Below are 15,084 nucleotides of genomic sequence, written 5' to 3' on the forward strand. Positions count from 1 at the left end.
AGAAAACATCCCAGCCCAGTCCAGATCAAGTCCATAAGTCCGATATTAGCCCATATGTCTGATGCCAATCAGTGAAGTCCTCTTCAGACTCACGAAACACATTCAATGACAACGAGTGCAGGAAGATAACAGGCTAGTGGATGGGACGTCTTATGGATCCAGTGGCGTTGTAAGCATCTCAGTGCTGGCAGGGGTTTCCACATGGCTTCTCTGGCTCCACAGGTGTGGCTCCATCAGCCTCTCTCCATGTGTCTTCTCCACAGGGATGTCTCACAGGGAGTGAGGAGAGAGAGACAGACTGTCTCTCGCCTCCAACAAGGAAATCCAGGAGTTCCCAGAATCCTCAGGAGAAGGTCATGTCCACACAGAGGCCTCATTGGCTGTATCCTAATTGACAGGCTATACTCCCCCCTACACTCTTAACTTCAAATTGACATCAGATTATGTAACCATCACCATAGGCTTGTCATCTGAACTCACAGGTCCAGCTCCTTCATTTACCCAGTGTGTTGCCTGGGGCAAGTCACTGAGCCTGTGTGATCCTTGCTTTTATTGTCTGTGAAATGGGAACAGCCGCTATGCCATTCCTATTCCAGGGAGTTGGGCCGTAACATTAGGAAGAAGTGAAGGATGCCTACAGTGTGCCAGGAAGGTTCTGTGCCAGTCTCTGGGATGAGGCGCATAGTGTTCTGCAGATGAACAACCTGAGCCTCGGACCTGCTCAGGGTTCACACAAGATCGGGCCTTCAGCAAGGGGGGGAGCCCACGCCTGTGCCTACTGCCTAGGTGAGGTGGTGTCGTTTTAGGAGCAGGCTCGGAGGAGGCAGGGCCAGTCAAGAGATTTCTTTCATGGGTGCCCATGACAGAGTGCCACCTGTATGTCTAGCGAGGTCATCCTCCGAAAGGGTTTCAAGGCAGCCTGGGCTGCTCAGGGGGCCATGTTTGTGTGTCTCCAGCCTCTTTCAGCTCCGGACACAAAGCAGCTGACCTCCTCTGGCTCACACCGCCAGGAGAAACCCCGGGGGGCTTGTCACCTGAAAGGAACGCAGGTGTCACAGTGGGTTACGCGATGGGCTCCTGACTGCAAGTGGGCGGTTCAAATCCACTGCCGTTCAAGCCCTAGGGAACAGTTTTTTATATTCCATAGGGTCTATTCTATAGGGTCGCGAGAGCCCTGGGGCTGCAGTGGGTTATGTGTCAGGCTGCTAACCTCAGAGTTAGCGGTTGAAACCACCAGTTGCTCTGAGGGGCAAGGATGAGGCTTTCTACTCCTGGAAAGAGTCAGTCTTGGAAACCCACAGAGGCAGGTCTGCCCTGTCCTGCAGGGTTGCCCTGAGTCAGAAGTGCCTTGTTGGCAGCATGGTTGTGCCCCTGCAGCTGCTGCCCGAGACTCAGCTCTGCTTCGTGCTGCTCTCTTGGGGCCTGTGTGAACCTCCTTCCTTCCCTTAGGCTGCGGCACCAACTGTCCCAGTCAGGAATTCCATTGGTTGAAAGCATCCCTCTCCCTGGGTCTCTGGATCAGTCCCAGGGAAGGCAGCTGATTGGGCCTGTTCTAGCCACACGATCCCCTTTTGTACAGCAGCTGGGGAGGGGACCCTAGGAGTGGCAGAGGTCAGCACCTGTCACTGGAGGAGCAGGAATGGGAGGGAGTGGGCCACTGGGAGATGGCGTCTGGGGTCGGCAGTATCTTATATGACTGGGCTTCTGTTTCCTGGGTACAAATAAAGAGTCAGCGTTTCTACCTCTGGGGTAAGAGCAGAGGCTGAGCAGGGCAGTTACAGAATGAAGCCACCTCATCTATGAGGGGACAGCTCTGCCTGGGGCAGGCACTTAGGTCTGTGACTACCCTCGTGGCCCTGGGTCCCTTTCTGGGCCTCTCTTCTGGCAGCTGTGGTATGTTGTGACATACCCACAGTTTTTCAGTGGGTTTTCAGTGGCTGGCTTTTTCAGAAGTAGTTCACCAGACCTTTCTTCTGAGGTGCCTGTGGGCGGGCTTTTGGTTGGCAGCCAATGGCATTAACCCTTTGTACCACCCACGGACCCCCTGTCACAAGAGTTCTGAGCGTTTTCCAAGCAGGACAGCCTTGCTTAATAGCAAGCATCTTCATAGAGCCGCTGGCCACCAACTGTATTGGCTTGTTGAGCCTGCTATATCAGAGGAGAAGGCACCCTGTTGGCCTAGTGTTTTCACATGGGGCTGAGACCCAAAAGGTCAGCAGTTCAAGACAACAAACTGCTCTGTAGGAGGAAGAGGCGGCTTTCTACTTCCACCAATAGCTGTCGTCTGGGAAACCTACAAGAGGCCTTGTCCCACAGGGTCACCATGGGTTTGTTGGTTTGTTTGTTTCTTTTTCAGTGGGTGAAGGGAGACATCAGACAGTGTAAACATGACAAAAATAATAATAATTTATAAATTATCAAGGGTTTGTGAGGGAGCGGGTGGGGAGGGAGGGGAAAAACTGAGGAGCTGATAGCAAGGGCTCAAGTAGAAAGAATGTTTTGAGAATGATGAGGGCCACAGATGTACAAATGTGCTTGACAATGGATGGATGGATTATGATAAGAGTTGTATGAGCCCCCAATACAATGATTTAAAAAAGAAAAAACAAAGAGGAGAAGCATATTGTGTCCAGTCAGGAGGCTACAGCAGCTCTGTGGCGGTTTAGCAGGACCAAGCTCTTTTCAAAGATGGGGCAGGGGGGGGGGGTGCGGGCAGGGGTGTGCGGAGATGTTTTTTCTCATCTTTCCAGACTCCTCCGTGTCCCAGCGTCCCCCAGCTGGTAGCTGCAGCATAACTCCAGGGTCCCATGGCCTCTCTGCGCCTCTCCCCCTCTCCTGCCGGATACCACTCTGATTAGATTCGGCCCCGCACTCCAGCATGGCCTCTTGTTCATTTAACCGATAACATCTTCAAAGACCTTATTGCCAAACTCAGTCTTCTGCACAGGAAGTGTGTGTGTGTGTGGGGGGGGGTGGCAGTTAGGGAGGGGGGAGGGATAAGGACTCTGTGGTCATACTGTTGGGCGGTTCAACCCTAAGCTCACCTCTGTGAGGCCCTCGAAAAGTCACCTCCTACCTCCGAATCTCAGTGTTCTCATCTGGGAAATGGGGGCAGTGACATGGACCATGCCGAGGCTTGCTGTGGGGATTACAGAGGAGCTGATGTGTGTACAATGCTCGGCCCATCACCGTCACGGGCCCTTGATAAAGGTTAGCTCCTTCTCTGCCAGGTACATACACAGTTCCAGATGGAGAACTCATTTGTACTGAGCGTTCGTGTCTGTATAAATCACTTGGAGGCGGGGAGGCTGTCCGGTGGCCAGCCAGGGGAACAGTGGAGCAGGATGAGAGGGGCATGGTCGCTGTCGAGGGGTGGGGGCGCTCCGTGGCATCTGCATGAAGGGCAACGGGAAAGGAGGGTGACTGGAGAGGACAGACCCACGCCAAAGAAGGCCTGAAATGCTGAGCCAAGCGGCCTGGACTTTACCAAAGGAGCCATGGAGGAGGTCTGAGCATGGCGAGGTGAGGTCTGGTGGGTGGGTGTCAGTTATGGGTGGGTCTGGAGGGAGGGAAGTGAGAGTGTGGTCCTGGGAGGCCTGAGAGGGGAAGGTTGGAGGACGAATAAGAGTGGCTGGGCCCTCATTGGAAGGGAGAGCCTGGCCACTCCTGCCCTGGCTGACACCAGCAGCTGGGCAGCCATGTGGATGCACCCCCACGCCCCACCCCAGGGCAGCAGGGCCACCTCTACGTTCGCTCTGGGCCAGGCCCTGTCGGGGAGAGCATCTTTCAACAGCTGTGAAGGGAGGCCAGGGGAGAAGGCGGGATGCAGGGTAGACTGCAACTGGAGGGATGCAGGGTAGACCAGGGCAGAGACTAACCTTTGTGTGAGTGCCCATCTGTCTGCCTGGCACTGTTTTCAGAGGAGTCCCTCTCCAGGCCTGCTTGTCTGGTGGTTCTAGTGCCCATCTTGGACCTTGGGAGCAAGCAGTCCAGCTTTCTAGTCCCTGCCACCATTGTTGCCTCCTTTGAGCCTTGCAGCTGCCTGAAAGAAAAAAAAAAAAAGCAGCCCTAAGCACAGACGCTTAGCCTGCGTTCTAAGGCCCAGAGAGGGATGGTGACTTGCCCAAAGCCACACAGCGAGAGGGTTGGCCTCCTCTCCCATGGTGGTAGAGGACAGGCTCACTTACCTGCCCCAGCAAAGAGAGAGGAGAGCCAAGAGAGGTGGACAGCCGTCAGCAGGCAACCCTTAACCCAAACTGACAATTTAATTGTGAAAATGTGGACGAGGTAAAGTTATACGTAAGGAAATCCAGACGGTCTGGGCCCCCGGGGAGCCGTGGCCAGCACCCCAGTTGCTGGGGAAACAGGAGAGGGTTGGGGATGATGTCACTGCACTCTGAGGCTGAGAGTTGGGGGAGGGAGCTGTCCTCTTTGGGACTAGATGGGCCTGGGAGCCTGGCTGTGGGCTGCCCGGCCTCCTGATGAACTCCTCCCCAGCACAGATGAGGCCAGAGGTGCTCCGGAGGGGTGGGTGATATGCCCAAGGCCCTCACAGTGTCTGAGTGAGCTGCCCCTGTCGAGGAAGCCACGTCTATCCGGCCCGTGATCCCCCTGTGCCCAGCACTAAGCAATCCAAGCCAACCCCCAGCTGTCGAGTCCATTCCAATGTATAGGGACCCGGAGGAATTTGCTGTCCGACAGGTCCCCAAGGCTGTAAGTCTCTATTGATGCCACATATTTCTCCCAAGGAAAAGCTAGGGGTCCAAACAGCTGACCTTCCTGTTCACAGCCAAGTGCTTACCACTGAGCCACCAGAGTGCCCTGTGCCTAGCTGACGCCACAGTGCGTCACCCCTTCACCAAGCAGGAGTGTAGGCCACTTTGAGAGGTGGCACTTGTTGAATCATAGTGTCCTTTGGTGAGGAGCCCCAAGCAGCTACCCAGAGACCCCTGAGCTCAGACAGGGCAGGTCACCAGACCAAGGGCCCTGTATTAGCCTGGGTACTCTAGAGAAACAAATCCAAAGAAAGTCATGTATAAGAGAGTTTTATATAAAGGTTAAGTGCACATCAAGAAAACATCCCAACCCAGTGCTGCCCAAGCCCACAAGTCCAACATTAACCCGTTAACCCGTAGGTCCCACACCAGTCCACAAAATCCTCCTCCATCTCACAAAACAGACACAACGGTGCCGACAGCAGGAGGAAAGCCGAGTCAGTGAACATGTAAGCATCTCAGCGCTGGCAGGGGTCTCCACATGGGTGCTCCAGTGCCCAGGGCTGCATAGGGGTAGGTCCATGTGGCTTCTCCTTGGGGATGTCTTGCAGGAAGTCAGCCTTGCCACTGAAGCAGGGAACTGCTAAGGCAGCTGCACCCTGGTGTGACCATCACAAAGCAAGAGATCCAAGAACTATAAAGGCGAGGCTCACTGAGGCATTTAGCCCTCCTCCCTTCAATTAATCCCACGTCTGTTTATCCGCCAGGTTGGCACAATAAACTAACTCAGACCCTCAACAGGTTGGGGGCAGAGTTGGGCTGACTTTGTCCTGGGCATGAGAGTCAGCATCTCCTGCCCCTTTCCCAGGGGTGTACATACACACACACACAAACACACACACACACACACACACAAACACACACATACACACACTTTCTGGGGTTCTGGTGGAGCTGCCTGACCCAGAGCCCAGTGCCCTGCGAGCTGACCTGGCCTCTAAGAAAACTCCACCTTCCTAGCCACGTAATTGGCCCAGGAAAGACAATGGGACCCAAAGTGACCAATCAAAGTCCTTTCCCCGGGATTGCTTCAGTGTCCAGTCTCCAAGGAGGAAGCAGCTAAAGGCTGATCACCAGTGCTTCCGGCAGCCATATTGCTGTCAGGTAGAGGAGATGGAGGATGACAAGCAGGAGGGGAAAGGCGAGGGGCTTGGGGTGTGGGTGGAGAGGGAGACCCTTTGAGTCCCAGAGCACACCTTGTCTTCCTCATTAGGAGGCAAGGGGATCCCATGTCTCTTTAAATTCATTGAGAGTGGGCCTCTGTCAATTCTCTGTGATTGGAGTCGGGCTGACTACCCCTTTCGCAACACACGAAGCTCTCTGCCCTGCTGTAAGTTCGGCACTGGGCTGCTACTGCAAGCCCACCAGTCTCTCTGTGGGGGAAAGATGGGCTCTCTGCTCCCATGAAGACTTCCAGCCTCAGAAACCCTACCCAGGGTCACCCTGAGTCGAACTTGACTCGGCCATGGCAGTGGGTTTGGTAGGCTCTTGTTATGGAGCCCTGGTGGTGCTGAGTGGTAAGCATTGGGCTACTCACTGTAAGGGTCGCCGTTCAAACCCACCAGTGGCTACACAGGAGAAAAAGGAGGCACTCTACTCCCATAAAGATTTACAGTCTCAGAAACCCCAAGGAGCAATTCTCTGTTCCACAGGGTCAGACCGTTGGAACCAACTTGACCGCTGTGGGTTGTTACTAGAAGTACAAGACGAACTCCATTTCCTGTCCTCCAGGAAGGTCATGTGGGCGTGGCAGAGGGGATGAACGGGCATAGGGCTCTAGATGCAGCTCCGCCTCCAGCTTGCTGTGTGGCCCTTCCCTTCTCTGGGCTATAACTTCTCCATCTTTAACATGGTGTGTGCGGAGGAGGCAGGTCAGGTCAGCATCCACGTTCTTCAAAATTCCCTCCAAATCTACACCGTTGCCTTTGTGTCTTTAATTGTCCCGATAGTCACATGCCCTCCATCCACTCCTTTAAGAGTGCAGTCTGGCTCAGGGGCTATGTGCACAAAGCTACACCTATGACCATCAGTTTCTCGTTCCAGGACACAGTCATCACACCCCAAAGTAGCTAGCATCTAAGCCAGCTGGTGCCACCGGCAGCGACTCCTCTACACACCTGCCTCCCAGTGCCCCGTGACCACCAGTCTCCTATCTGTCTTGCCCACATTTCCTCTCAGTGGGGTCATACCACGCTCATCTTTTGCTGACTGGCTCCTTTCACTCAGCACGGTTCATGCTGGTAGCCCGTGTTGATGCCTTCTTCCTTTTTGTGGCTGAATAATATTCCAAGATATAGAGAGACCACGTTTTATGTATCCATTCATGTTGCCGATACATTTACCCCCAAAGTTGATGGGCATTTGGGCTATCTCCACCTTTTGACAGTGACAGTAAATACTGTTCCTAAACAAACAAAAGCCCACTGCCATTTTGAGTCGATTCGACCCACAGCAATCCTCTACAGGGTCTCCTAGACTGTAACTTTTCAGGGGAGCAGATAGCCCTATCTTTCTCGCAGTTACAAGCGCCGTGCTTTCCCCACAGTGTCACCAGGCTCCCTGTCGTGTGGACATCTTTTATGTTTTCCTGGGTGTATACTTAAGAGTAGAGTTGTTGGGTCATAGAATAGCTCTGGGTTGGACATTTCGGGGAGGTTCCCGTTTTTCTGTGTCCTCATCCACATGTGTTGCTGTTCATCTTTTACGATAATAACCATCCTGTCAGGTGGCCAGGTGCTGTCAAGTTGGTTGTGACTTGGGTGAGTCCGGGTGGACTAGAGAAACAAAGTCATTGATACTCATGTGTCTAAGAGTGAGCTTTATATAAAAGTGCAATTATATATTCAGAAAGCATCCCAGCCCAGTCCAGATCAAGTCCATGAGTCCGAAATCCGCCCACATGTCTGATACCAGTCTATAAATTCCTCTTCAGACTCACACAGCACATGCAATGGCGCTGAATGCAGGAAGATCACAGGCTGGTGGGTGGAAAGTCTATGGGTCCAATGGTGATGGATGTGTCTCAGGGCTCGGTGTGGCTCCATGTGGATTGCCAACAGGAATGTGAAGCAGAGAGAGAGTACATACTGCCTCCAGGGAGGAAGAGGTGAAACTCCCAGAATCCTCATGAGAAGACCACATCCACAAGGAGGTGTCATCAGACTGTGACCTGATGGACAGGCTAGACTCCACTCCTTCACTCTTAATATCCTCAAGTTGACATGATATTATGTAACTCCCGCATGACTCATGGTGACCCTGTGACCAAAACACTGCTCAGTCCGGCACTATCCTCCCAAAGTTCCGTTTGAGCCCATGATGTCAGCCACTTTGTCATCCTGTTTTGCTGAGGGGCTTCTTCCTCATGGCCCCTCTGCTCTGCCAAACATGCCGTCCCTTTCCAGGGACTGGTCCCTTCTGCCAATGTGTTCCAAGTACACAAGACAAAGTCCCACCATTCTCGCTTCTAAGGCGCCTTCTAATTGTGCTTCTTCCAGACACATTTGTTCTTCTGCAAGTCCATGGTCATCTCAATAGTCCTTGCTGCCAGAATAATTCAAAGGGACCCTTCTTGTCCTGTCTTCCTTGTCTATCGCCCGGCTTTCACATGCCCGTGAGGCCATGGAAAGAACATGGCTTGGGTCATGCAGGTGTACCCGAGTCCTCCAAGTGCCCTCTTGGCTCTTTAGCACTTTAACCATGTCTCATATCTGAGCATGGGTGAAAGGGCCCTGGTGGAAGTTGTTTGCGCTGGGTGGCTGACGGACTGGGTGGTTGGCTGTGTGGGTGGCTCCGCTCCACGCAGCAGTTGGCTTCCATAGGGGTCGCAGCCAAGAACCCCCGGGGAGCAGCTCCACTCTGGAACCCACCCCACTGGCAGCAGCCTTAGATTGGTGTTTTGGTGTAGTGGATGTGAAATAGTATCTCGTTGTGCTTTTTGGTTTGCGTTTCTCTAGTGGCTAATGACCCAAGACGAGAAAGATGAGGCTTCCTGCTCCCATAGAGTTACAGCCTCGGAAATCCTCAGGGGTAGTTCTACCCTGTCCTGCAGGTCTCTGGGAGTCAGCAATGATGACTTGAGAGCAGTGAGGTGAGGTTTTTAATTTCAGTAGCTAATGATATTGAGCATCTTTTTATGAGCTTATTGACCTTTTGCATATCTTCTCTGGAGAAATATCTATTTGCACCTGTTATTCATTTTGAAATTTACCTTTTATACTATTGTACTATAAGAGTGCTTGGTAGTTTCTGGATAATACACCCCCTACTAGGTATATAACCCACATTTTTTTTTCTTATTTTGTGGGTTGTCTTTTCACTTTCTGGATAGGATTCTTTGGTGCAAAAAAAAAAAAAAGACTTTTCATTTTGGTGAAGTCTAATTTATCTAACCCCCGCCCTGCCACCCCCAGCTTTTGTTGCTTATCCTTGAGTGTCAGGTCTAAGGTACCTGTGTGAGTCTGAGTAGACTAGAGAAACAAATTCATAGACACTCATATGTGTATAAGAAAGACCTTTATATACAAGAGCAATTGGATATCGAGAAAACATCCCAGCCCGGTCCAGAGCAAGTCCATAAGTCCACTATTAGCCCATCTGTCCAATTCCAGTCTAGAAATTCCTCTTCAGACTCACGCAGCCATGTAATAATGCCAAATGCAGGAAGGTCACAGTCTAATCAGTGGGAAGTCTTGTGGATCCAGTGGTGGTAGAGGCGTCTCAGCGCTGGCATGGTCTCCACGTGACTCCTCAGCTCCCGTGTCTGGCTGCATCAGCCTGTCTCCATGTGTATGGTCTGATTTGCACAGTTGCATTTTAAGTGACATTTAAGTCACAATGGGCCCTGGGGGTCACACAGCATAAGCAGTGTGGGGGGAGGAGGATGAGTGAGAAATGAGAGTCCTGCAGATGCAAGTTCCAATTCCAGCTCTGTGGTAGCCTCCCCCACAATCACCCCGCTGTAACCCCACCACCTCCATCACCCCGCTGCCATTGAGTGGATTCCAACTCACAGCGGCCCTAGAGCACAGAGTGGAACTGCCCCACCGGCTTCCTGCGACTGTGAATCCTTATGGGGGCAGACAGCCTCATCTTTCTCCCATGGAGCAGCTAGTGGGTTTAAACCAACAACCTCACAGTTAGCAGCATGCTGCTTGATCCACTGCACCACGAGGGCTCCTTGTTATTACTCCAGCCAAGATATTTCGCCGTGAGTGGTAAAAAGTGCCATAATACGGACTACAACCTCTCTCTCTTTAAAATCCATCATCTAAATGGCCCTCTGCCTCCATTTCCTCCTCTATATGTCTACACTGCAGAGCCACCGTGTAAGGCCCAGAGTGAGACATGGCGGAGCAGAGGGGAATTCCAGGTGGGGGCCCGGGCATGGTGACAGCTGCAGGGCCAGGGAGGAGCCTGATGGCCAGGGGCTGGTATGGGACGTGTAGTAGAGCACCTGGGTTTGCAAAAAGCTCGGGGTGCTAGTGACAGCCCCAAATCCATGGGCAGAGTCCTCACTTAGATGAAGCCTGCACTGAATTCTTTCGGATCATTAACCAAGGATGTAGATCTCAACCTGTGGGTTGGGACCCCTTTGGGGGTCGAATGACCCTTTCCCAGGGGTCACCCAATTCATAACAGTAGCAAAATTACAGTGATGAAGTACCAACGAAAATAATTTTATGGTTGGGGGTCACCACACATGAGGAGCTGTATGAAGGGTCACGGCATGAGGAAGGCTGAGAACCACTGGTGTAGGGGGGCCCTAGTCATGAGTCATGCCCTGTCAGTCTCCCCCTGATTGTCTTGGTGGGAAGGCCCTGGCCCTATCTTGTAAGCTTTGCTATCTAACAATACACCTTTCCCCATCATGGTCCCGATCCGGGGTCTACAGTCCCAGCTAGCCCTGCGATGTATCGATCATGAATTTGGGACTCTGTCCTTTGTTCCCATGCCTTAGTTAACATCCCGACCATGAGTCCTCGGACAGAAGACATGGCCTTGTGTTAATGAGCTCCCTCCTCCTGGTGATGTGTCTGTGTCTTTGTCCTTTTTATGACTTAATCGATGTTCTCCTTTCAGTTATACCTGAGTCACACCACAGCTCTGAGGACACCTGTCATCCCCCCTCCAATCGCCACCCCCTGCAGACACCTCCCATCCCCCTCCCCCCCCCGAAGAGAGGCCCAGCCTCATTTCCAGTCATCCCTCCCAATGGTGGGACCAGCAGAGCAGGAGGCACAAGTCTGCCCGGGGAACCATGGGGACCCTGGGACTGTGGCTGGAGCCCTAGGTGGCTGGCACTTTTGTGTCTTGGTGTGTGTTTGTGAGCAAGTAAGACCCATGGGAAGCTGGGGAGAAGAAAGTATGAAAGAAAGGACCAGACTAAGGAGCCCTGTGGTGCGGCAGTAAAGCACTCAGCTGTTTACTGAGAGGTTGGCAGTTCTAACTCACCCAGGGGCTCTGCGGGAGCACCCGGCTTTGGAGGGACATGCACATTTTGCCCAAAGGCCGTCACGGTCTTCTTCGCAGCTCCCAGCCACCCCAGAAGCAGCAGTGAGGAGGGCCCACCCCATGTGTGGGGCGGGGGAACTGACTTGGAGAGGAAGCACACCCAGCCAGCAGGTAGCAGTTAGACCTTGAATCCGGTTCCATCTGTTTGGAAGCACATGCTTTTCCCATAATGCCAAATTATGAGAAAGAGCAAGCGAGTGAGTCTTGCTGAGGGGGTGAGGACACGGAGCAAGACAGACAGAGAGATGACAATGACACGAACAAATAAAACAAGAATGGATGCGTGTGAGGGCCAGCTCCCAGCCAGGCCTGGGGTAGGTCTTCAGGGAGCAGCTGAGGGCGAAGATGGCTGGAAAATGGCTCACTGGACTGGGAGCCAAGAGCCATCCTTGGCCTGAGACCCGGTGGAAAAGCTCTCATCTCAAGATACTGACGTGGGGAAAGCTGGCCAGTGGGGCGCTGGTCTGCCCAGGAGGAGGGCCACCGGCCGGACGGCCAGGATGGCTTTTCTCACATCATCCGGCTCATGGCCCCATGGAGGCTGCGCAGGCTGGCAAGTCCCTGCTCCTGGACGTGCAGAGCAGAGCAGCAGGGCCGGAGGCCAGAGGGCGGGTGGAATGACTGGGCCTTTCTGGACTCCTCGGTCTAGCCTGCAAGTAGGGTAGCTCACGCCCGGAGACTCTGCTGAGAAGAGGATGGCGGGCGCTAGGCAGACACACAGGGCTCAGTCCCCAAGGCTCTGCGTGATCAGGCCCCGCCTTCCCCAGCTTGCTGGGCTGCATCCACCCTGGCCTTCCTCTTCAAAGACTTCAGAGTCTTTGGGGACTTTGCATTGCCTGGAAGGGCCACCCCACCCCACAGGGTCACCACCACTTCCTGTACTTCACCATCCCCTCTCACCCTCAAAGCACAAGGAAGACCAATGCCCTTGCCAACTGGCCAGTGCTTTCCCATGAGGGCGCAGAACAGTCCACTACCGGACGCATTCACTGCCATCAAGCCGATGCCGACTCACACCCTCTGAGGGTGTCTGAGACTTTACGGGAAGAGGAAGCCAGTCTTTCCCCCTTGGAGCTGCTGCGTGGAGCACACACTCACCCTGGATTGTGCACTCGTTTTAAAGGCTATTCCCCACCCCTTCCGAGAGCAGAGTTGAATTAGTTGTGTCCACGGCCATTCCCTGAGCACCCCGACCAATGGCCCAGAGTCCCAATGGGTGGATGCACAGGGTCCCCTGTGCTGCCATATGGGTGTGCCCACGCCTGCTCTGTCTGGTTCTTTTCTACACGAGGAAAAGCAAGGCAGGAGCTAGACCCAAAGAAATAACCTCCCGGGCATAATGTGTGCACTTGACTCTGAGCTCCTTGAGAGAGGGATTCTCTCCCTTTGCCTTCTTTTCCACTTTCTAGCCTGGGTTATTTTAAAAAGCAAAGACCCAACTTTGAAGATTAAGATGCACCGACCCCAAGCCATGGCACCTTCAGCCACCCCGTACGCCTGCGAAACGAATAAGGAAGGCCAAGGAAGAGCTGGTGCACTTGAATTATGGTCTTGGCAAAGCCTATTGAATATACCTCAGACTACCAGAAGGCTGAGCAAATCTGTCTTGGAAGAAGTACAGCCAGCAGGGTCCTTGGAAGCAAGGATGGCGAGACTTCGGCTCGTGTACTTTGGACATGTTATCAGAAGGGGCCAGTCCCTAGAGAAGAACATTATGCTTGGCAGAGTAGAGGAGCAGAGGATGACAAAGAAGAGTCCCCCCAACAAAATAGACCGGCATAGTGCCCACCCCCACGGGCTCAAGCATAAGAACACTTGTGAGGACAGTGTCGGACCGGGCCGTGTGCTGTTCACTTGGGAATAGGGCCCACGATGGCACTTTGCCAGAGCAGCCAAGATTTTTTTCGGGCTGGCTGAGAAGCTTAAATTGGATTTAGCGATTAGTGATTGCAGGGATGGGGTGAGCGATGACATTATTACGGTGGAAGTCAGAGTTGGAAGGCATCCCAGAGAGGATGTGGTAACACAGGCACAGTCAGGATCAGTGTTCCTTTCTTTACAGGCCACCATGTCCAATGACCTTATTTTTAAATGTTGGGTTAAGGGGTACAATTTGGGTAAGCACCACCACCATCTAATTGAAGAACATTTCAACACCCCCCCCCAAATAAAACCTGTGCCCAATCGCACCCACTTCTCCTTCCCCTCACCCCAGGTCCTGGCTGCCACAAGCCACCATCTTTTAAATAAGGAGGAAACTGAGACCCAGAGGTCAGTGCCTTGTCTGGGGTGGCCAAGCCAGGAGGAGAGTGGGCTGTGGGCAGAGTCCTCCCTGGCACTCCCGGGCACAGCATGGTACTGACCTGAAAGAGGTTGTGTTTAGCATAGGCCTGCTGGACAGAGCGTCACAGGTCAGGGGGCTGCACCACCTGCAGCTGTGATCTGAACTGCCCCAGCTGAGCTGCCCCAGGCCCACCATGGAGCAGAGGAAGCACACTTAGGAATTATTTTCAACTTGTCTTCTGATTTTTAAAATAGCCAGCTGCCTGGGCCCGTCCCCTGAAGTAGCCACACGGGCTGCTCCTGGCCTCCTTCAGTACTTACTCAAAGGCCCCCTCCTCAGAGAGACCTGCCCTGCCCCCGCCCACTTAAAGTCACACACAGCTCCCTGCCCCTCCCTTTGGTACCCCCACCCTCGGAGCACTGATGGCCGCCTGACATGTACCATCACCTGCTTGACTGGTGTAGTCGTCTCTCTTCCTCACTAGGATGTCCGCTCCACCGGGCCCGGGATTTGGGTCTAGTTTGATCACTTGTCGCCAGACTCCAGAGAGACTTGGTGGTGCTGTTGAGTCATTGTTGGGCTGCTGACCACGAGGCTGGTGGTTCAAACCCTCTAGCTACTCCTTGGGAGACAGCCTTGGGAAACTTCTAAAGGGTCTTTACGTGTGGGAATCGATGCAATGGACCTGGGGGTGCCCAGCTCCTGGAACGGCATCTGTCACGTGGAGGAGGTTTGGTAGGTCCTGGTGAAACGAATGAATGGCTAGCTGCATGGGAGCCGTGGGAGGTCTTGTTGGGGGCATTTTTGTAGAGATGGCCGAGAGAGGTCACCTGGGAAGTGGCTTCTGTCTTCCCCTCACCCCAGTCCTGCCAGGGGCGGCTAGGGTGGGGCAGGATGAGCATAAGCAGCAGGGCCAGACTCCCTGGGGCGACCACCCTGGTGTGCAGGCCCCAGAGAGCACGTTAGCTGATGCGCTGGGCCTCTCCTCCTGCCTGGGTGCTTTTCACCTCCCATGCCTGAGCCAAAATGGAAAAAGAAGCAGTGCTGTTTTTGTTTCAAGTGGCCTCAGCTCTGTGAGCTCCAACAAGGAGAGCGCTGTCGTGATGTCATGGGCCCTACAGCCCTCTGGGCAACGTGGCTGATACCTCAGACCATGGGCTGGGCCCAGGGTCCACTCGTGCCTCTTTCCAGAGCAACGGGGGAGCCTCGGGCAGTCAGTGGCTCCAGCAACAAGCCTGGGCCCAGACCCCAGGAGCCAGGATGGAGCCAGGCACTGGGCAGGCTGGGGCACCTGGCTCACGGGCAGCTCCGTAGAGCAGCTGGCTCTGGATCAAAGACCTCTCACGCACCCTTCTCTCTAGTGGTACCTGAGGCAGATCCCAGGGACTCGCCGGCCAGCAAGCACTCCTGTCTGTGTCTCCCCAGCTATGTGAGGGAGGGAGGGCCGGAAGCTGTGTCTCCCCAGCTGTGTGAGTGGTGGCCTTGGACTGTGAACCCTGTACTCAGATTCTA

This window comes from Tenrec ecaudatus, chromosome 4 (assembly GCF_050624435.1).
Source record: "Tenrec ecaudatus isolate mTenEca1 chromosome 4, mTenEca1.hap1, whole genome shotgun sequence".
NCBI classification, from domain to species: domain Eukaryota; kingdom Metazoa; phylum Chordata; class Mammalia; order Afrosoricida; family Tenrecidae; genus Tenrec; species Tenrec ecaudatus.